Genomic DNA, 24,926 nt, shown 5'->3' with positions numbered 1-24,926 from the left:
ATTTCTCTGCATTGATCACTGAGGAAGGCTTTCTTATCTCTCCTTGCTATTCTTTGGAACTCTGCATTCAGATGGATATATCTTTCCTTTTCTCCTTTGCTTTTAGCTTCCCTTCTTTTCTCAGCTATTTGTAAGGCCTCCTCAGACAACCATTTTGCCTTTTTACATTTCTTTTTCTTGGGGATGGTCTTGATCATAAGGGACATATCCTATTTTGGCATGTGAGGTCATACATCACTTGACTTGTAACTGGATACTTATATTCTTTAAAAAGCATCTATTGTTTTCATAATTCAATCTACAGAAAATAAATCTTGACAAGTTTGCCTTGGTAGATACCGAGTGACATTCAACTATGCCTTAGGGGGGCCATGCCAGCATCCCTGCAGTAGGGTAGCAGTGTAAGTTTTACACGTATCTAAAAAAGCATGGGTTTTCAGCAGTTGACAAATATGGGCCTAGATTAGGGCTTAAAGTCCATTACCTTATTAAAGTCTCAGAGCAATAGTTCAAAATTACATAATCCATATACAAAAATAGTAATCTCAAAATAGCTCCATGTTTTCTTTTTTTTCCCACAAACACTGTCAGGTAAACACTGTATACCTGGCCCCTCTATTTTTTCCATCTTTGCTTAATTCTATAATCTTTCATAGTATTTGTCCTGTGCCTATCATTTTCTTCCTTATTTCTGAGGGTAACCCAGCTGGGAAAGGTAAAACTTTCCTCAGAGACAGAGGAGGAGAGGCAATGTGGCAGAAAGAGTTAGTACCGCTTAAGTGGGTACAAGTAAAAGAGAGGTTAAGAACATACATGTATTTAAATTGTTTTAATTCATGTCATAAATGTTTTTATTAGGTTTGGAGAACAGAAATTGTATAAAAATATTTTAGCCTCTTGCAACCCTAAGGGAACAAAATATCTCTGGTCATTTCTACTCTGCCCATTCTCTGAACGTTTACATAAGGTTTAAAGTCACTCTCAATGGCTCTTTAAATTATTGAAGTAATAGCTAATTCTTAGCTTTCCCTTAAATATTTACAAACCCTCATTTGAGAGCCTCAGCATTGGCAGCAACTGGCTTGCATGGCCTACTGGTTTAAAGTCAGGTAATATTATATCAGGTTAGTCACAGGGGTATACAAAAAAGCAAGGGTTTTCTACCTTTCAGATTAGCAGTCAACCTAAAAGAATTGGATAAGCCTATTTCTCTTGTTTTTGTTGCTGGATAAGATTATTTCTTGTGTAAATCAACAAAAATTAAAAAATATTGCTGAGGTGCAGACACTTAGGAATGGCATACTTCCCTGCGCCTGAGTATTATATAGATAATTTACACTTCATCAAACATGCTTTCTAACCTGCAGATTTAATTTTGATTAATGAATATTAGTTAATCCCGGAGAATTTTTGTTTTCTAATATTCCATTTAATATTTGTAAATACAAATCTTGTCTCCACATTGAAAGTATAAGAAGCTCTTAAGATGGAAGAGACTGCTTTGGAAAAGGTAATTTTCCTATTTATAAGACTATAACAATAAAAATTCCTATCTCAAAGAAAGGCAGTGCCAAAGAATGCTCAAACTACCCCACAATTGCACTCATCTCACAAGCTAGTAAAGTAATGCTTAAAATCCTCCAAGCCAGGCTTCAACAGTACCTGAACCGTGAAATTCCAGATGTTCATACTGAATTTAGAAAAAGCAGAGGAACCAGAGATCAAATTGCCAATATGTATTGGATCATCAAAAAAGCAAGAGAGTTCCAGAAAAACATCTACTTATGCTTTATTGACTATGCTAAAGACTTTGACTGCGTGGATCACAACAAACTGTGGAAAATTCTTCAAGAGATGGGAATACCAGACCACCTTACCTGCCTCCTGAGAAATCTGTATGCAGGTCAAGAAGCAACAGTTAGAACTGGATGTGGAACAACAGACTGGTTCCAAATAGGAAAAGGAGTACGTCAAGGCTGTATATTGTCACCCTGCTTATTTAACTTATATGCAGAGTACATCATGAGGAACGTTGGGCTGAAGGAAGCACAAGCTGGAATCAAGATTGCCTGGGGAAATATCAATAACTTCAGACACGTGGATGACATCAAACTTATGGCAGAAATTGAAGAGGAACTAAAGAGCCTATTGATGAAAGTGAGAGAGGAGAGTGAAAAAGCTGGCTTAAAACTCAACATTCAGAAAAATAAGATCTGGCATCTGGTCCCATCACTTCATGGCAAATAGATAGGGAAACAATGGAAACAGTGACAGACTTTATTTTGGGGGGTTCCAATATCACTGCAGGTGGTGACTACAGCCATGAAATTAAAAGATGCTTGCTCCTTGGAAGGAAAGCTATGACCAACCTAGAAAGCATATTAAAAAGCAGAGACATTACTTTGCTGACAAAGGTCCGTCTAGTCAAAGCTATGGTTTTCCCATTGGTCATGTATGGATGTGAGAGTTGGACTATAAAGAAAACTGAGTGCTGAAGAATTTATTCTTTTGAACTGTGGTGTTGGAGAAGACTCTTGAGAGTCCCTTGGACAGCAAGGAGATCCAACCAGTCCATCCTAAAGGAAATCAATCCTGAATATTCATTGGAAGGACTGATGCTGAAGCTGAAACTCCAATACTTTGGCCACCTGATACGAAGAAATGACTCATTGGAAAAGACCCTGATGCTGGGAAAGATTGAATGTGGGAGGAGAAGGGGACGACAGAGGATGAGATGGTTGGATGGCATCGCCGACTCAATGTACATGAGTTTGAGTAAGCTCCGGGAGCTGGTGATGGACAGGGAAATCTGGGGTCGCAGAGTTGGGTATGACTGAGCGAGTGAACTGAACAGTAAAATATAATGTGTGTATGTCTTGCTGCTGCTACTGCTGCTGCTAAGTCACTTCAGTCATGTCCGACTCTGTGTGACCCCATGGACGGCAGCCCACCAGGCTCCTCCGTCCCTGGGATTCTCCAGGCAAGAACACTGGAGTGGGTTGCCATTACCTTCTCAATGTGTTTCTTAGAGGATGTCTTCTCAAATGCACAGGAGAAAGAATTTTTTCCATCACTGTCTTTAAGATCCCGCTTCACAATATAGATTCTGCTTAGCATTCTACTGCTGGCTTCCTGTGATTTTTAAAATTGCTTGACATATAACCAGAAACGGGTTTCCCAGGTGGCTCAGTGGGTAAAGAATCCGCCTGCAATTCAGGAGCTTCAGGAAACTCAGATTCGATCCCAGGGTTGGGAAGATCCACTAGATGAGGGCATGGCAACCCACTCCAGTATTCTTTCCTGGAGAATCCCATAGACAGAGGAGCCTGGTGGGCTACAGTTCAAAGGGTCACAAAGAGTCGGACATGATAGAGCAACTGAGCAAGCATGCAAATAACCAAGAGAAGGTAACTGTGTCAGTTAGGATTGGGTTCAGTTGTGTATAACAGAGACCCTACTAAGGAAATTGAAAAGCATGAGTTTATGCTCTGGTGTTGGAGGGAGTTCAGGGAGTGCAGACTGAGCCTGATACAGGGGCTCTGTGGAGTCAGACTTCAGACTTCAGTCATGCATGGAGCTCACAGATGCATCATTTCTGCATTTTAGGAGGAGGGAAGAAACAGTAGAAAGGCCAAAAGAAGCATGCTTTTCAGAAAATTTCCTAGAAGTTACATGCTTTCACCTCCACGCCACTAGTGGTTCTGAATAAGATCAAGGCAGAGAGGATGGATATTGGGCTAAGTAAGTAAGAGTCTTTGCAGAAGGTGATAATGACACAACGTTAAAAAAAAAAAGACCTTGAAATCCTTAGATGAGTCATGGCAGAATGAAGTAGAAAAAATACAGCAAGGAGCAACTTTCTTTGGTGCAGAAAGATGAACAATGAATTCCTTTCCATTACTCCCAACAAAATACACACAAGATGTCACCCGTGAATTTATAAGAGTGTGGGTTTATGACTAGGATCTGGTTCCTTCTTCCAAGAAGCAAAGTGCTTAGCTAAAATAATGTGGAGTATTAAAATTTTGACAGTGCACATTTTTTTCTTTCTCCTCTTTTCGCATTGTTTTCTTGGCTTTCTAATCTATGTGTTTTTCCATATGCGTAACTCTAACTCTAAAGTTATTTTTGAATTTAAAAAATTCGAATTTGAAAATTGCACCTTTTTATGAAATGTATGAATAACAAAACCTTGGCTCATGACACACTCTTATCGTTCGCTCATGTGGGGTCCGCGTCTATTTATTGTTAGCTAGTAATTTTTTCTTAGGATTTTTTTGTGATAAAGTTGGCTTTATTGTTCTATTTTCACTTTATTACTTTTGGCTGCTCTGGGCCGTTATTGCTGTGTATGGGCTTTCTCTAGTTGCGGCAAGTGGAGGCTGCGCCCTAGTTGCAGTGCTCGTGTCTCTCATTACAGTGGCTTCTCTTGTGGAGGAGCACAGGCTCTAGGGCACTTCAGTAGTTGCAGCATGTGAGCTCGGTATTTGGGGTGCATAGGCTTAGTTGTCCAGGGGCATGTGGAATCTTCCTCGACCAGGGACTGAAACTGTGTCCTCTGCATCGACGGGTGGATTCTTAACCACTGGACGGCCAGGGAAACCCAGTAGTTTTTAATAATGAAATAAGCACTTGCAAACGCCACCCTGAACAAAAGCTAGAACCTTGACAGCAATCTTTTCCATCCTCAGGTCTCTCCCACCCAAGGCCACCCTTGCACTTCTAATTACATTCAGGTATTTTTCAACTTCACTAAAATTTGGTTTATTCAAATCTTATTTTACATGCCCAAGAACAGATCTTCCATAATTCTAAACATTCAGTTCAGTTCAGTGGCTCAGTCGTGTCCGACTCTTTGCGATCCCATGAATCACAGCACGCCAGGCCTCCCTGTCCATCACCAACTCCCAGAGTTCACTCAAACTCATGTCCATCGAGTCGGTGATGCCATCCAGCCATCTCATTCTCTGTCGTCCCCGTCTCCTCCCACCCCCAATCCCTCCCAGCATCAGAGTCTTTTCCAGTGAGTCGACTCTTCACATGAGGTGGCCAAAGTATTGGAGTTTCAGCTTTAGCATCAGTCCTTCCAATGAACACCCAGGACTGATCTCCTTTAGAATTCTAAACATTATGCACTTTCAGATGGTTCTTATGGCAGAGATGGCTTCTTGCCAAAACTAATATCCATTTTCCTTTTCTCCTTTAATAAAATTATCTTGGTTTGATTCGAAGTGGTAAAGTGCTCAGTTAAAAAATTGTTACTGTTCAGTAGCTCAGTGTTGTCTGACTCTTTGTGACCCCATGGACTGCAGCACTCCAAGCTTCGCTGCCCTTCACTATCTCCGGGAGCTTGCTCAAATTCGTGTCCATTGAGTCAGTGATGCCATCCAACCATCTCATCCTCTGTTGTTCCCATTCTCCTCCTGTCTTCAACATTTCCCAGCATCAGGGTCTTCTCTAATGAATCAGCTCTTAGCAACAGGTGGTAAACTATTGAAACTTCAGCTTTAGCATCTAATCCCTCCAATGAATATTCAGGATTGATTTCCTTTAGGATTGACTGGTTTGATCTCCTTACAATGCAAGGGACTCTCAAGAGTCTTCTCCAACACCACAGTTTAAAAGTATCAATTCTTTAGCACTCATTCTTCTTTATGGTCCAACTTTCACATCCATACATGACTAATGGAAAAAACATAGCTTTGGTTGGTAATGTAATGTCTCTGCTTCTTAACATGCTATCTGGGTTTGTCAGAGATTTTCTTTCAAGGAGCAGTGTCTTTTAATTTTATGGCTGTGGTCACCATCTGCAGTGATCTTGAAGCCCAATAAAATAAAGTCTGTCACTGTTTCCATTGTTTCCCCTTCTACTTGCCATGAAGTGATGGGACTGAATGCCACGATCTTCATTTTTTGAATGTTGAGTTTAAAGCCATCTTTTTTCACTCTCCTCTTTCACTTTCATCAAGAGGCTCTTTAGTTCTTCGATTTCTGCCATAAGGGTGATGTCATCTGCATACCTGAGGTTATTGATATTTCTCCAGGCAATCTCGATTCCAGCTTGTACTTCATCCAGTCCGGCATTTCGTATGATGTACTTACTCTGCATAGAAGTGAAGTCAGCAGGGTGACAATATACAGCCTTGATGTACTCCTTTCCTGATTTGGAATCAGTCTGTTGTTTCATGTCCAATTCTAACCGTTGCTTCTTGATTTGCACACAGGGTTCTTAATGAGGCAGGTAACGTGGTCCGGTTTTCCCATCTCTTGAAGAAATTTTCACAAAGATTACATTCCCCATCTCCCTTATGGACTTTCCTTGTGGCTCAGCTGGTAAAGAATCTGCCTGCAATGGGTTAGATCTGGCTTCTATCCCTGGGTTGGAAAGATCCCCTGGAGAAGGGAAAGGCTACCCACTCCAGTATTCTGGCCTGGAGAATTCCATGGACTGTATAGTCCACGGGTCACAAAGAGTCAAACACAGCTGAGTGACTTTCACTTTCACTTTCTCCCTTATAGCTAGCCTGTGGCTAATTTCTGGCCAATGGGACATGAGTGAATGTTTTCAGATGACACTCCTAGAAAGGTTTATTAAAATGAGAACAGATAACTAGGGTAAGTTCCCTTCACATTGCTGCTGTTGGGACTATGGACATGATGGCTGAGTTCCAGCAGTCATTATATGATAGGGGCAAACTTAATGATAGAAAGCCATTTTCCAAGGATGACAAAAGAGAAAGAGATAAGAAGCCTAAAAATTTAGAGTCATACTAGCCCTGACTATCTATCTCTAGACTTTTTTTAGTGGAAAGCAAATGGACTTCCATTTTTTTTACACAGCTTTTATGTTTCAGTGTCCGTCCCAAGCAGCAAAGTGCATTTCATAAACTGATACACTATTGTAAAAGGAATTTCTTAAAGTTGTGTGTTATATCTTGTGATTTTTTTACATATAGAAAAATTATTTTAGTTATCATTTAAATACTAGACATCTTACCTAACTCTGTAATTAGCAACAAAATGCAACACAAATACATAATTGATATATACTGGTATGAATAGAATGTCTTAACATTGTATTTTATAATTTCTGCTTTTTAAATTTGGGAAACTGGTGGCTTCATCTGTATTGAATCAATGCTTACTTGTATTGAAATTAGATAAGTTACTGAGATTATTGTTGTTCTGATAGTTTTGCTGCAGAATCATCGGACTTTTTTAAGTTAGTCATCTTATTCCTTAGAAACCTAAAAATAAAACTGCCATCTGCCTCAGGAATCCCACCTCTGGGCATATACCCTGAGAAAGCCATAATTCAAAAGAAAACACATGTACCTCAGTGTGCACTGCGGCACTGTTTGCAATCACCAGGACCTGGAAGAAACCTAGATATCCATCAACCTACATGGAGAGAGAAGCTGTGGTACACATATAAACTGAAATATTACTCAGCCATAAAAAGGAATGAATGAGTCAGTTCTAGTGAGGTGGATGAATCTAGAGCCTATTAAACGGAGTGAAGTAACTCAGAAAGAGAAAAACAAATATCGTATATTGACGCATATATATGGAATCTAGGAAAGTGGTATTGAGGAACATATTTGCAGGGCAGAAATAGAGACTCAGACATAAAGAACACATATATGGACCCAGCGAGGGAAGTGGAGGGTGGGGTGAGTAACACTGAGACATGTACATTACCATTCATAAAATAGCTAGTGGGAAATGGTTGTATAAACTAGGAGCTCAGCCCAGGGCTCTGTGACAATCTAGAAGAGTGGGATGGGTTGGAGGGTGGGAGGGACGTTCAATAGGAGGTTCAATTACAGTTGTCATAGGGACACTCCCTATTTATACTTATGGCTGATTCATGTTGTTGTGTGACAGAAACCAATAGAACATTGTAAGGCAATTATCCTCCAATTAAAAATAAATATTAAAAAAGTCATTTCATCATCTGGAAATAAAATTAATGTTGTCTCTTCTTTTTAATTATTGTGCCTCCTTCATTCTCAGGTTTCTAAAGTATTCTTCACGGATCCAATTTTCTACAAAGCCAACTCTGACTTTATTGATTTTTGGTACTATCTTTGACTCTTCTTGGTCTACTCAACTTACATTATGAGCTGTCAATTTTTGTGGACGACAGGAAAAAATTAATTCTGCATTTAAAATAATGCCATTATATATGATTTTTAAAGTGAACCATTCAGTATTTAAAATCAGTTGCTCAAAATTTTCCTTCTTACCTTTTTTCTTCTTCCTTTCCTTTAGTGCAAACTTACATTTCCAGAGAACACTTTACATATTACATACCTATTACTTATGTAATTGTTACTTACATGATACTTACACATTATTCTGCAACAAGAATAGGGTCTTTGGACTTTGCTATATCACATATCCCAGTTGGTTCTAGGAGTAAAAGAAGCTGCCTGCCAATGCAGGAAACGTAAGGAGACCTGGATTTGATCTGTGGGTCGAGATGATCCCTTGAGGAAGGCATGTCAACCCACTCCAGTATTCTTGCCTGGAGAATCCCATGGGCAGAGGATACCAGTGCGATACAGTCCATAGGCTCGCACAGAGTCAGACATGACTGAAGTAACTTAGCACTTATGCATATCACATGTAGGCTTTTTGTTGCCATCATGAAGGCAGGAATTACTGCCCAAATCCACATACGCTAATCCTCTACCTTCTAACCTTGAGTTTGTTAAGGCCCTCTTAATTCTCTCCATTTGGGACTTTGAGAATTTTCATCTATTTATCTATTGATAGGATACAGAAGAAAGAAGGAGAGGAAGAAAGAAAACTCATCCCAAATATCAGTGACTGAGCGTGCAAAAGTTTGTTTCTACTAATGCTGCATGCCTGGTGAGGTTTTCTGGAGGACTCTGCTCCATAGAGTCTCTCAGGGACCATGCTGAAGACTTCACTAACCGTGTTGTAGCCATATTATCTAGACAACATGATTCTCTGTCACTGTGATAGGTAAGAGAGGAACTAGAGAATCAACTTGGGATTTTTCACTAACTCATCTTCTAACTTGACACATCACTTCTAATTACGTTTTATTGGCCAAATTAGGAACATGGTCCCATCTAACTGCAAGAGGACTGGGAAACATTCCTTTCACATGCAAACAGGGAGACAGAGAAGGAGAAAGGGTATTGGATAAAAGTGCAATGTCTACTGCTTGAGCTACAAGTGGCTTTCTAAGGCCACCCCAAGCCCATCAGCCTAGTCATCCCCCTCAGTCACTGCTGATCTATCCCTGCTGCTGCTGCTGCTGCTGCTAAGTCACTTCAGTCATGTCCGACTCTGTGTGACCCCATAGATGGCAGCCCACCAAGCTCCCCCATCCCTGGGATTCTCCAGGCAAGAACACTGGAGTGGGTTGCCATTTGCTTCTCCAATGTGTGAAAGTGAAAAGTAAAGTAAAGTCGCTCAGTTGTGTCCGACCCTTAGCGACCCCATGGACTGCAGCCTACCAGGCTCCTCCATCCATGGGATTTTCTAGGCAAGAGTATTGGAGTGGGGTGCCATTGCCTTCTCCTGATCTATCCCTAAGGTACAGTAAAGTTACACATGAAACTTCTCTGTGAATTTTGTGGTCTCATAATGTCACTTTCAAGAGTCCAGAGGATGCTAACTATATGTTCCCCAATACATCTAAAACATATTGAATTTCAGTTCTACTATGAAAAAAAACAGGTAAGAAAGAACTTTTTCTTAAAAATCAAGTTTTCTAAGTTCTCATCAATAAACCTTCATCTCTGTTTCCTTATTTCATCTTATTAAGTTCCTATATCTTTCCTGGGGGTAGTTGAATTTATACTTTGGTATCAAGATAACCCAAATCCATTGGATCATTGAAAAAGCACGTGAGTTCCAGAAAAACATCTACTTCTGCTTTATTGACTATTCCAAAGCCTTTGACTGTGTGGATCACAACAAACTGTGGAAAATTGTGAAAGAGATGGGAATACCAGACCACCTGACCTGCCTCTTGAGAGACCTGTATGCAGGTCAGGAAGCAACAGTTAGAACTGGACATGGAACAATGGACTGGTTCCAACAAATCGGGAAAGGAGTACGTCAAGCCTGTATATTATCACCCTGCTTATTTAACTTATATGCAGAGTACATCATGTGAAATGCCGGGCTGGATGAAGCACAAGCTGGAATAAAGATTGTCGGGAGAAATATCAATAACCTCAGATATGCAGATGACACCACCCTTATGGCAGAAAGTGAAGAGGAACTAAAAAGCCTCTTGATGAAAGTGAAAGAGGAGAGTGAAAAAGTTGACTTAAAGCTCAACATTCAGAAAACTAAGATCATGGCATCTGGTCCCATCACTTCATGGGAAATAGATGGGGAAACAGTGGAAACAGTGTCAGATTTATTTTTCTGGGCTCCAAAATCACTGTGGATGCTGATTGCATCCATGAAATTAAAAGATGCTTACTCCTTGGAAGGAAAGTTATGACCAACCTAGATAGTATATTAAAAAGCAGAGACATTACTTTGCCAACAAAGGTCTGTCTAGTCAAGGTTATGGTTTTTCCAGTGGTCATGTATGGATGTGAGAGTTGGACTGTGAAGAAAGCTGAGCGCCGAAGAATTGATGCTTTTGAACTGTGGTGTTGGAGAAGACTTTTGCGAGTCCCTTGGACTGCAAGGAGATCCAACCAGTCCATTCTAGAGGAGATCAGTCCTGGGTGTTCATTGGAAGGATTGATGCTGAAGCTGAAACTCCAATACTTTGGCCATCTGATGCTAAGAACTGACTCATTTGAAAAGACTCTGATGCTGGGAAAGATTGAAGGCAGGAGGAGAAGGGGATTACAGAGGATGAGATGGTTGGATGGCATCAGTGACTCAATGGACATGAGTTTGAGTAAGCTCCGGGAGTTGGTGATGGACAGGGAAGCCTGGCGTGCTGCAGTCCATGGGTTCACAAAGAGTTAGACATGACTGAAACTGAACTGAACTGAACTGTATCAAGAAACCCACTCCAGTGTTCTTGCCTGGAAAATCCCATGGTTAGAGGAGCATGGCAAGCCACAGTCCGCGGGGTTCAAAGAGTTGGACATAATTGAATGACTGAGCACGCAGGTCACATCTTGTATCCTTTGAATCTGCTTCAAGTTATACTGGCTCAGATAAGTCAGAATTCACTTATCCAAGTTATACTGTCTCAGAAAAGTCAGAATTCAATTATCCATTTTTTTTTCAATAGAGCCTTGCTATTCCAAATTTTAGCTTTGTTTTCAAGATTATTTGTTTCTGCTATAGATTTACAAATCCTATTAAGTATTTAATTGGCTCATTTGTTGTATCAGCCTAATCTTCAGGAATGTACATATAAAATGTTCTTTCTATCACTTGAATGGAGTTTAGCAATGGATACAAAAACAGGGATGAGATGCAAATAATTTATACATTTTAAATATATTATGCCAATATATATGTAAAGTATGGAACACTACTGTATAATAACTAGAGTTTGGGAAAACTTTAAACACAGCTATATTCATTTCAATTAGTGATTCTTTAAAACTCTCCATCCTTTGAAACATTGACTTTTAGGAGAACCATACATTCCCTAGTCAACTATTATTGCCAAATAAATTTTTATTATTTATTTATTTTTAAATTTCTTTCTCTCTTATATGGAAGAAGACTGAAGATCTGCATTCAGAGCTGCTATGAAGTTTCTTTGGTCATTAGAGAATCTTTTTTTGTTTACTTGTTTTGCTTTTCTTTTTTTGGCCAAATAGCATATGGGGTCTTAGTTCCCTGGCCAGGAATTGAACCCATGCCCCCTCAAACCTCTGCATTGAAAGTACAGAGTCTTAGTCACTGGAGAGCCAGGGAAGTCCCCCAAATTAATTTTTAAATTTACAGAATATCTATAACTCACAGTAAAGGTTATTTGGAGAAAGCAGCATAAGGAATACCATCAACTAGAAAAGACAGAGGCGGAAAGAGAAAACATTTGGATTCAAAGACTCCTACACCCTTTCTCAGTACTGAAAAAAAAAATGTTTTCTTAAGATGGTATAAGGCTCAGATAGGTTAATAAGAGAAACAAAATAGGTTCTCTTTGATATTTTGAAAAGAGACTATTTTGTGGATACAGATGCACTTTTGTATCATGAGTCAATTAGTGCAGAGGAGAATGGGGGGTGCTGCTGTGTTTAGTCAGTAAATCATGTACGACTCTTTGTGATGCCATAAACTGTAGCCCACCAGGCTTCTCTGTCCATGGGGATTCTCCAGGCAGGGATACAGGAGTGGGTTGCCACGCCCCCTCCAGGGGATCATCTCAACCCAAGGATAGAACCAAGGTCTCCCACATTGCAGGCAGATTTTTTACCACCTAAGCCACCAGAGAAGCCCAGAATGGGGGTGAAACATATTTAAACAGAAAATACTAGAGATAGTCCCAGCCACTTTACTGACTTTGAAATTCAGAAGTTCTCTCATTTTCTCCCTAATAGATATGATGCATACATGCTCAGTGGCTCAATTGTGTCTGACTCTTTGTGACTCCATGGACTGTAACCTGCCAGGCTCCTCTGTCCATGGGATTCTCCAGGCAAGAATACTGGGATGGGTTGCCATTTCTTCCTCCAAGGGATCTTCCTGACTCAGGAATCGAACCCACATCTCCTGCATTGGCAGGTGGATTCTTTACCACTAGTGCCACCTGGGAAGCCCTATAGATACAATGCACCACCATCATAAATGAAAAATTTATTTCCCAAGCTGCTGGAGGAATGCCTAGCAAACAGCCTCAGCTCTCTCTTTGGTGAGTGTTTCTACTGAAAAGTCCCATCTCACCGAAGGTCATGGTGCCTTCCTAGGGTGATCTGTATTCACTGGTGGGTTGACTCAGGAGTATAGAAGTCTAGCCCTCTTGTCCCAAGTTTGAACAACCCTAAAGAATATCCCAGTTTCAGAACTTCCCTCAGGATGAGTTGAGCCTTTGTTGAGACTATGGAAAGGCCAGTATATCTTTGTACAGTCCTGTCTCCCTTCTTCCTCTTCTATTTCATAGATGTACATTGTAAATTCAATTCAGTTCAGTCACTCAGTCATGTCCAACTCTTTGTGACCCCATGGACTGCAGCACATGAGGTTTCCCTGTCCATCACCAACTCCTGGAGTTTACTCAAACTCGTCAATCAAGTTGGTGATGCCATTCAACCATCTCATCCTCTGTTGTCCTCTTCTCCTCCTGCCTTCAATCTTTCCCAGCATCAGGGTCTTGTCGAGTGAGTCACTTATTTGCATCAGGTGGCCAAAGTACTGGAGTTTCCGCATCAGTCCTTCCAGTGAATATTCAGGATTGATTTCCTTTAAGATGGACTGGTTGGATCTCCTTGCAGTTCAAGGGACTCTCAAGAGTCTTCTCCAACACCACAGTCCCAAAGCATCAGTTCTTCCACACTCAGCTTTCTTTATAGTCCAACTCTCATATCCATACATGACTACTGGAAAACCCATAGCTTTGACTAGATGGACCTTTGTTGGCAAAGTAATGTCTCTGCTTTTTAATATGTTGTCTAGGTTTGTCATAGATTTTCTTTCAAGGAGCAAGTGTCTTTTAATTTTATGGCTGCAGTCACCATCCTAAGAGCACACCTTAATAAACTCCTCTCTCTCTCATTTCTGTCTAGAAATCTGCTTCCTAGGGGACTAATATTGCAATGTGTGTGTTAAGTTGCTTCAGTCGTGTCCAGCTCTTTGTGACCCCGTGGACTGTAGCCCACCAGGCTCCTCTGTCCATGGGAGTCTCCAGGCAAGAATACTGAAGTGGGTTGCCATGTCCTCCTCCAGGAAATCTTCCTGACCCAGGCATTGAACCCATGTCTCTTATGCCTCCTGCATAGGCAGGCAGATACTTTACCTCTAGCACCACCTGGGAAACCCAATGGTGCAACTATCAGTACCAAACAGAGTCTAAGAAAGCAGACACTAAGATGGGATTTGGGAATTAGATTATGTGCCACCCAACTGGTAATGAGGACTCTAGCACTGACAGAAGTTGAAACACAGTCCCTGCAGAAGTTTACTGGGCTACGACTAAAACTTTCCCTGATGGTGACCTGAAATGTGATTCTGGTGAAAGAAATTTCACATGCATGTGTGATGTTTCTGGCATTTGAGAAATAGAGGTAAACATAACTATAAGGATGGAAAAATTGAGTGCTAAGCTTGCTTGACAAATTGGAAAAGATCAAAAGCAGAAAGTTATTAATTGGCAATGAAAAGTTGAGTTTGTAACCCGAGGGCGTCTTTTGCATCAATAACATATGAAAGATTGTAATGTTCTATAGCTAGTGGGCAATGAAAGCAGAGGACCAGGCCCAGCACTGATTAAAAGGAGAACTCAAGATCCTTCTCAGCCTGCTGGGCCAAGATCAGGCTTTATGTGACAAAGAATGAGATGCTGACATATGGATGAGGTCATCTGAAATTCTTGAATCTCTAGATTCCCCTGCCTTGTGAGCCCAGAATGGCCTACTCCTTCCCATTAAGGGACTGAACTTCCCCCCTTTACTTCTGCAGAAGTCCTCCTGTGAAATAGTCTAAATCAGTCAGGATCTGCCCCCACTTCCCCCACTGGCCACAAAGACAACAATAACCCAGCTGGAATGTGTTGGACCTGATAAGGAAGAAAAGAGACTCCACTCTGACAGAGCTGTAGCATCCAGCCAACATGTACTAGCAGAAGTTGGGAGAATTCCCAGGGAGTTGGATTCTTTAACTTTTTATTTTGTATTGAGGTATAGCCGGTTATATACAGCCAGATGAGATGGTTAGACAGCATCACTGACTCAATGGACATGAACTTGAACAAACTCCGGGAGAGAGCAGAGGACAGAGAAGTCTGGCATGCCGCAGTCCACGGGGTTGCAGAGTTGGATATGACCTAGCAATTGAACAACAACAATAGCTGATTAACAGGGTGGTGATAGTTTCAGGTACACAGCAGAGCGACTCAGCCACACATATACATGTTTCCATTCTGCCTGAAACTCCCCTCCCCTCCAGGCTGCCGCATAATAGTGAGCAGAGTTCCCTGGGCTATACAGTAGGACCTTGTTGATTATCCTTTTTTTTTTAAAATTTTTGTTTATTTTTGGCTATGCTGGGTCTCTGTTGCTGCACAGACTTTTCTCTAGTTGTGGCGAGCAGGAACTACTCTCTAGTTGCAGTTCATGGGTTTCTCATGGAGGTGGTTTCTCTTATTTCAGAGCACAGGCTCTAGGGCAAGTAAACTTTAGTAGCTGGGGTGCAGGGGCTCAGTAGTTGCAGTTCCTGGGCTCGAGAGTACAAGTTCAACAGTTGTGGTGCATGGGCTTAGTTTCTTAGCAGCATGTGAGATCTTCTTGAACCAGGGACCAAACCCAAGTCTCCCACATTGGCCGGCGGATTCTTTACCACTGAGCCACCGAGGAAGCCCATATCTGTTCTTAATATAGCAGCATGTACATGTCAATCCCAAACTCCCTAACTATCCCATCCTATCTCCCCATCCTTCCCCCAGGCAACCTTAAATTAGTTCTCTAAGTCTGTGAGTCTGTTTTTGTTTTGTAAATAATTTCGTTTGTATCATTTCTTTTTGGATTCCCAATGTAAGGGAAGTCATACGACATTTTTCCTTCTCTGTCTGATGTATCTTTACTCAGTAGGACAATCTCTAGGCCCATCCATGTTGATACAAATGGAATTACTTCATTCTTTTTAATGGCTGGATAATATTCTATTGTCTATATGCACCACATCTTCTTGATCTCTTTCTCTGTCAATGGACATTTAGACTGCTTCCATGCCTTGCATATTGTAAACAGTGCTGCATTGAACACTGGAGAGCATGTATTCTTTCGGATCATGTTTTCTATTTGGAGCTGGATTCTGAGTGTGCTTGATCAATAAGGGTAGGACATGAACTCAACTAAGAAATACCCTCCTGACATACAGGATTTAAAACCCTGGCAAGGACTGAAGAAGATGGTGCAAACGTGATGTTACAAAGTTTCTTCAAAGCATCTAAAAATGACGGCCTGAGTTACAGGAGAGAGAAATAAATTTAAAAGAACTTTCTCATAGTCAGTACTATACAAATAGAATAGCTACCTATAAAAATAACAAAGCCTATACAACTGGAGCAACCAAAACTTGTCAAATTGGGATTACAGAGTTATTTGCATAATGATTTGGTTTTGTCTTTCTCAGGAGAATTGAAACTCCATAAGATCAGAGACTATGTGTTTTGCTCAGCCCTCTATACCCAGGACCTAGCAGAGATTGACAAAGATTAATCAATACCTGTGGCTTCCCTGGTGACTCAGGGGTAAAGAATCCACCTGCAATGCAGGAGACACAGGTCCAATCCCTGGGTCAGGAAGATTCCCTGGGGAAGGAAATGGCAACCCACTCCAGTGTTCTTGCCTGGGAAATCCCATGGACAGAGGCGCCAGGCAGGCTACCTCACTATGAGTCAGACACCACCTAGTGACTAAACCACCACCATAAAATGAAGAAAGATTATTAAGAAAAATTACATATCAAACAAGAGTATACTAGAGAGAGAGAGAAGCTAGATATCTTGGATATTTTTTCCAGCTCTAAGATTCTAATATGTTTAATTTTGATTCTATAAAGAATTTTCTAGAATGTTAGTCAACCTCTCAGGGCACTTATGTCAAATGCTTTTGCTAAACAATTCTTCCTTTGCCTTTTTTGAAGCAAATTTGTTTTGGGTACAATACTCAAGTATGGTGTTTAAAACAAACCAGGAGCCTTGTAGTAAATTTTGATGAGTTTAAGAAGACTGTTGTTTGTGGAAAGTAATCAAGAACCTGTTCTAAAAAGAACATATGAACAAAGTTAGTTCTGGGGTACCTGCCCTCTTTCAGTACTTCTCTTGGTGATGGGGATGAGTAAATGGGTAAAAGTTTATGCCAGTTGGGATGAGAGTTAGAGACAGTTTTAGCCATTGAATGGCTATAATAACAAAGACAAGTGCCCCACTAGTTATCATTCAATGGTTTTGTTTTTGGCTGTGCTGCAAGTCCTGCAAGATCTAAGTTCCCAGCCCAGGGATCAAACCCCAGCTTAAAAGCATGGAATCCTAACCTCTGGACCACCAGGGAATTTCCTTATCCAACAGTCTTTGACACATTGGTTTACCTGTACTATTAATGAAAAAATTTTTGACTTGCCTCATTGCTCATGACAATAAAGACCCACTAATGACAACAGAGACTTGAGTTTGAAAGACTCCTTTCATCTTGGGAAAGTCCCTAGGAAGGGCAGTAAGAGAGAAGAGTTAGTTGAGGCTTGTCCCAGGAAAACCAAAATGCTGCTACTACTGGTTGGTCCTCTGCAAACTTTTAGAAAAAAAAAAAAAAAAACTGCTGTGAGTAATGTATACTTCTCATAATGTTTCCAACAGAATAAAATTTATATTCAACTTATATTTCAATCAAATTTTTCCCTTCATCCCATGATTTTTCAAGTTGTTGGCTTGTTTTCCTCAATTCACGCATTTCCATTACATTCTCCATATGAAAAAATCATCATAGTTTCACTACCGTGGGAAAGTCTTGTTGCTTGAAACAGATGTTAATGACAATTTGATTATAAGGAAACGTCAGAAAAGTCAAAATGACTGTGGGAAAACGTGTTAATACACTTTGGGGTTAGAAAAAAGTAACTATGGGTTACTTAGAGAATTAATCCGTTCCGTTCCGTCGCTCAGTCGTGTCCGACTCTTTGCGACCCCGTGGACTGTAGCCTACCAGGCTTCTCTGTCCATGGGATTCTCCAGGCAAGGATACTGGAGTGGGTTACCATTTCCTTCTCCAGGGGATCTTCCCGACCCAGGGATCGAACCCGAGTCTCCCGCATTGGAGGCGGACGCGTTAACCTCTGAGCCACCAGGGAAGTCCCAGAGGATTACTATCCAAACTTAAAAAGCTAATATCAAAATTCTCCCTTTGGTTGGTTGTCCACGTGAAACTAACTTGTAAGCCAATCCCAGAACTTTCTGCACTAGAAAGACATTTTCATAAATCTGAAATTTTTCTAGAAAGGGATAGAAAAATATTCTTCCCAGTTATTCCAGGCTATTCCCTCCGGCCCCTTATATTTTACACTTAAAGTACTCGATAGTCTATACACTGGCTATGGTCTTGGTTTGTGGAGCAAGGAAGCGGGAAAACCCAGTTAAGACGGAATGAAAGAACTGAATGAAGGGATTCTGTTTAATATTCTAAGATCCCCCTTAATTATTCTATGTCAGAGACTGTTCTATCCACACAGAAGGTGATCCCTTTGGGCTGTGACTCATTTCCTCTGTCTCAACTCAGTGACATGGAGCTTATACTGAGGTCTTCTGATGGCATTCAAGGTCACTACTCTTGAGAGACTTCTCTTGACCTGTGCATGGGTTCTTGCCTTACACTGTCTTCTCAGCCCCTTAGTCAACCTCTTTCCAAGTTGAAGAATCTAAGAGGTTTTTCTCAGGATCTTGTTGGTTCCCCTCTTGCTTCTTGGATGAGGCTGCTCAGAAAGAAGCCTGGCCACTTTAGCTTCTTTGGCTTCTGTTATTAGAAAATAAAATGTTTGAAAGGTGGAAATATTTGCCCCAATCTCGTCCTGTAGTTAGTTTCTTCTGGTAAATCCTTACCTTTGCTTATCATTATTATTTTTGCCTACTTGCATGTGGGTATTAGGGGAGTGAGGTTTTAGGCTTCTACATCACTACTCTATCTTAACTTGAAAATGTTCCCTCTTTATCCTTCACATTCAGGAACCATCAATGGAAAGTTTAGGTTGTGTGAAGAGGGTTTAAGTAGAGGATACAGGAGAGAACCACAAACCAGTGATATCCTGCCTGGACCATAGCTTTTCTTGTATAAGATGATAAATTGAAATACCTAATTAAGCCTCTGTCTTGACTATCATTGCTTCTCACATTGAAAGGGAAGAATAAAAGCAAGTTTGGGTGCTAAAATGGGTAGGATTCTCCCTACCAGCAACATATTTTGGTACACTTGGGTCAAACATGCAATATTTAAACAAAGAAAAATAAAGTTATGAGCAATTATCAGTTGAGTTAGGCAATGAGTTTAGGATAAATATTAGCTAATTATCAGCCTGAGTTATTTCCTTTGACTAAATTCATTGAAAATCGCCCAACACACTCCTCAACTTAGCTTGCCATGGATTTCTAAAGAATTAGGGAGTAACTTATACATTAAAAGTCTGAGATTATACACACACAGAGAGAGAGAAGCTGGAACTAGGAAGAAAAGTGAACCTTTGTATAATTCTTTTACTTCTTTGGAAATTTTATCCTGATTCCTTGCTTAATGACGTACAAGATATAGAAATAACTCAACGCATAAAACGATTAAATTAGGAAATTATTAGCATGATAAAAGGATGTCCTGAATTTCTGAAAGGATTCTAAAGATCTTTTCAGCATGTGATTTTTTTATTTGCAGGTCACTAAAAGGAGAGTATTGACAGAAGAAATTTCAAAAATTAGCATTGTGTTTTGAAGACTTATTAAAAGGTTAGATTTTTATTGAACTCTTTGAGACAAATCTAACAAATTGAAATACAGCACTATATATGGACAAAATACCACCCAAGAAGATCCTGAAATGGTAGCCCCGTACAGAAAAGGATTCCTGAATTTAACCTGGAGTTAGGCCAATTGCTATTGTATTATTCTTTAAACTTGCCAGTAACCATTGCAAAATAATCTGTACCAGCAAAAGAAACTACTGCAGTTATATTTAGGATCTAGGTAGTGAAATCTAAGCATGCAAGTATTAATGACTTCAACGTTGTCATTGCACAAGTTGATGAAAGCACCAGCAAGCTTTGAAATTGCTGAAGAGTGCAGTGGCCCTTCGGAGAAGGTGATGGCACCCCACTCCAGTACTCTTGCCTGGAAAATCCCATGGGCAGAGGAGCCTGGTAGGCTGCAGTCCACGGGGTCACGAAGAGTCGGACACAATTGAGCAAATTCACTTTCACTTTTCACTTTCATGCATTGGAGAAGGAAATGGAAACCCACTACAGTGTTCTTGCCTGGAGAATCCCAGGGACGGGGGAGCCTGGTGGGCTGCCATCTATAGGGTCGCACAGAGTTGGACACAACTGAAGCAACTTAGCAGCAGCAGTAGCAGCGGCCCTAGGAAGATATTAAACATCTATCTAACTTGCCTGGAAAATCCCAGGGATGGGGGAGCCTGGTGGGCTTCTGTCTACGGGGTCACACAGAGTTGGACATGACTGAAGTGACTTAGCAGCAGCAGCAGCAGCAACTGACCTGTAGAAGGTCCTTATTTGGTCCACAAGTATTTATTAAACATCTATAACATAACAGGTGGGCTTCCCTGAAGGCTTCTCAGTGGTAAAGAATCTGCCTGCCAATGCAGGAGACACAGGTCCCATCCCTGGGTGAGGAAGATCCTCTGGAAAAGGAAATGGCAACCAACTTTAATATTTTTGCCTGGGAAATCCCATGGACAGAGGAGTCTGATGGGCTACCATCCATGGGGTTGCAAGAAGCTGAACACGACTGAGCGTGCACACACACACACAACCTACGATTTCCTCCAGGTACCCTAACCTGTGGCCTGGCAACTTCTTGCCTCTTGCACAATGGCGTGGCCCAGGACATGAATGGTAAGTCCTTTAAGTGGTTGGTAAGGGCAGTAAGTTTGCATATTTCTCAACCACCCCAGGAGACTGGCAATAGTTTGCTGTTTTAGATGCATCTTTGATCACGTTGCATCCTGCCATTTCAAGAGACATGTGAGTCACACTGCCTGTGGGTAGATAAGGAGAAGAGGGACAGGCTGTTGCTGGAGGCCTTTCATCCTCATCACATGTTAAAAAGCATCTTCATCACACATGTCTCACATCCTACCTGACAAGGGAGGTACTGCAGAAGCTAGAAATGAAAAATGGCAGCACTCTAACAAACCAGTGTTGGACAATTTTAATGGAACTATCCATAACAATGCTTAATTTAGAAAATCAAATCTCTGAGACTAATGCTAAACCAGACAGGAGACCAAGACCACTTGTACAAACTTGGACTTCCCAGGAAAACCACAATGCATAGCTTTACCTCCTATTTAGCCTTATTATCATGGACCTTATTCAGCGTGATTTTACCATGGACTCTTACAGGCCTTTTGATGTTCAGCCCCTGAAGACAATTTCATTGGCTGGGACAACAGCCTATGTGATCCTTTGCTTCTTGGTCACAGAACCTCTGGAGTTCAGATCATACCTCAGCCCATGAGGTGAAAATGTTCCTCTGTGTATCAGGACCTCCGGTTGCAGGTGACAGACACACAACTTGAGCTAGCTTACGCAAGATTCACAATAAAAACAGCAGTAGTCATAACAAAGCAAATGATATTTACTGGAAAGCTATTGGTGCCACTTGCAGAATTAAGGCTGAAAAGCCAGGTGTCAGGAAACCGGAAGTCAAAGTAGACTCGGCTGTCAGGGACTGGAAACAAGAATCCAGTGCTACCAAGAATGTGTATATGTCTCTCTCTTCCTCTCATTCTTGCATCGTTCTGTGTCATGTTCCTTTCCCCCAACGTGAACCAGCTCCTTACACATGGCTGGGGTTCTGGCCTGCGGCAGCTGCACCCTCCCAGCTTTGCTACCAAAGGAACGAACCTTCTTCTCAGCTTAAACATCACAACTCAATCTCTTTTAAAGGTAAAACACCTAATTATATTAAAAGTCAATGTCACCATTATCACGTTGTCACCATTATCACGTTGTAAGACTTCAAAGGAAGTTGTTTTCTTCAGATGTTATGGAAGCAGTGAAATGAGATAATAAACTAAAAAGAAAGAAAGAAAGTGGTAGTCCCTCAGTCGTGTCTGACTTTCTGCGACCCCATGGACTGTAGCCTGACAGGCTCCTCTGCCCATGGAATTTCCAAGGCAAGAATACTGGAGTGGGTAGCCATTTCCTTCTCCTGGGGATCTTCCCTACCCAGGGATTGAACCTTGGTCTCCTGCATTACAGGCAGATTCTTTACCATCTGAGCCATTGGTACAACTAAATTGATCTCCAGAACCAGTGTTCAGAGACTGAGCCGGTTTCCAGCCACCCTCATTCCAGCCCGAGTGGGTACTGAAAGCAGAAAAAATAGTGATGTAGGACAGACATGAAGCTGATTTGTTTTTATATTCTCTGTCTTTCTAAGAATTGTGCATTTTTTATGGACTTTGTGCTCTATGGGATTTCATTGCTGTGTTAAAATTTAATCCTCACCTATACTTTTAACAAACAAATACTTTCTTCACAGGGCAAAAAGCAATTTATGCACTGGAAAAAGAATGAGGAAAGCTATTAAGACCGCAAAAGAGAAAGTATGTTTTAGGCTTTGAGGCCAAGTGAATCACATACTCTACTCTATTTTTAAGCCTAGTTTCCTGTTTCCCATTCAAACGTGCTTAGGCGCTTAGTTGTGATTAAATTACTCCCTTTCCTTATCTGTTCTATAAAGCATATGTATTCTAGATATATGGTACTTTTAACAATCAAGGCAGAAATTATGTCAACAGGAAAGCATTGGTTGATTTCCTAGTAAAGATTAGAAAACATACACACAGCTTTTTCTTAAATTTGCAGTTTTCTTCCCTAAATCATTTGTTTGTTTGAGAAAAGTATTTGACCTTAATTTGTTACAAGGATAAAACTGCTCTTCCCAGCTGAATTAAAGCTCTGTGAAGTTCAAAGCTACTCTGGAAAATGCACAGATATTCTCAAAGAGCAATTACATATATAGCAAAAGGGCTATTTAATGACAAATTGTATTTGTAATGAATTTTTAAAAAAATCTTTATTATGTCATATTCACAATTAAGTTTCACTATTTATGACACCTTGGCGCTGAATCCTGATGCCACCACTTAGTTGATTAGTAATTTTGGGCAAATTAGTTAATCTCTAACAATTTCTTTTAATAAGACAAACAATATTAGCTTCTTTGGAGAGTTTTTACAAAGAGGAAATAAGATGATGTATGGACAAACAATTAACTTAGAGCCTGGTGTAAAGTAACATTCAAGAAATTGCTGTGATTTTAGGCTTTGCTGTAGGTTGAAGTCTGTAGCTCAAACGGGAGCTATCAAGATTTTATGTAAAGTAAGTCTTCATAGCATGAAAGAAATCAGATCTTCCTCATTCTTAGAGATAAGAGGATTGTAGCCCTACAAAACTCTGATAGTATAATGATTAAAACAATAACAAAGGTTATTAAGAAAAAAAAACTGGAATATCTCCCTAAACCTTTTCAATTATATCCCTACTCCAAATCTTTTTATGTTTAGAAGGGAGCATAAGCTGAATTTTATAAGAATATAATAGTTACACAACGATATAAATTATCTCCTGAAACTACATAGCTTGCTTCTCATTTGTGTATATATATATATTTATATGATTTTATTTATTTATTTATTACTGTGCTGGGCTTTCATTGCTGTGCAGGCTTTTCTCTAGTTGCTACAATAGAGGGCTACTCTCTGCAGCGTGAGAGCTTCTTGTTGTGGTGGCTTCTCTTGTTGAGGAGCACAAGATCTAGGCATGCAGCTTCGGTAGTTGCAGTATGTGGGCTTCATAGTTACAGCTCCTGGGCTCTAGAGCACTAGCTCAGTAGTGTGGCCCACATGTTTATTTTCTCCGAGACATGTGGGACCTTCCTGGATCGGGGATCAAACCTGTGTCTCCTACACTGCAGGTGGATTCTTTACCACTGAGCCACCAGGGTAGCCCAACTTCTCATTTTCAATGTACCTGGGATGGTTCATTCATCTAATTAGTTCATTAGCTGAAATTGTTAATTATTTTCATCCCTGTGATGGACAGCAGCCACAAGGGAACTATCATTGTGTCAAAAGGAGTTGTAAGGTAATGACTCACTCATATCTACCTGATCTAGGTATGTGGTTTGTGAGATACCATGTTTAAATTCTAGTCCATTCTTTCCATGTATGTGCTGGAGGAAGAAATGGCAACCCACTCCAGTATTCTTGCCTGAGAAATTTCATGGACAGAGGAGCTTGGCGGGCTATAGTCCATGAGGTCGCAGAGTCAGACATGACTGAGCTTCCTTTCATTCTTTCCACTTGGATGGTAAAGCTCATGGCAAGGACTGAATGTAATTCATCTTTGACTCTTCAGCAACTAGAGTAATTCCTAGAATATGGATCTAGATGTGTGGTTTTTTCATCTGAACTGAATTACAGCATGTCTGAGTCCTCTTCATCTTTTATCTCGTGTCACCAGGCTTTTGTGTTGGTGCAGTCAAGCATAACATGAAGACAACTAAATTCAGTATCATGGAGGACGATTCTTAATCAGCTTACAGAGATTTGGCATTTATCATTCTTCCCTTCCGTTCCCTCACTTAATGGCACATAAGGACGTCTATGGTTAAAATAAAGCCCTAAATTGGCCCCTCATCCACCAGAGAACTGAACTGAATCTCTTACAAACAAGGAAGCTGTCCTTGTGGAAAGTGTCACTCCCATGGGATATTTGTACGACCGTTCACATTTAAACAATATATCTGGGGAAAAGAAAGAATGTGGGAAAAGTATAATACGATTTTCTTACATGTTTGTATAATTTCTATTTTTTTGGCCAAAAGGAATAATATGTAACAATGGTCTCACGTTTTTCAGCGCTTGGTCCCAAGCCAAGTTGAAAAATAGCTCCTCTCCCACTGAGGACCATCTGAGGCTTTTGTGTCTCCTTTGTGTTGTGAGAACCACATCTCAGGATGTTTCCCTTGTTCAGAAATGAGGAGAGTGGACGTGCAGACCTGAGCACAGTGGCCTGGT

Source organism: Moschus berezovskii, chromosome 6, assembly GCF_049115385.1.
Source record: "Moschus berezovskii isolate FMDL1 chromosome 6, NW_MosBer_1.0, whole genome shotgun sequence".
In the NCBI taxonomy this organism is placed as follows: Eukaryota; Metazoa; Chordata; class Mammalia; order Artiodactyla; family Moschidae; genus Moschus; species Moschus berezovskii.
The sequence above is the reverse complement of the archived record's forward strand: the minus strand, read 5'-3'. Positions refer to the sequence as shown.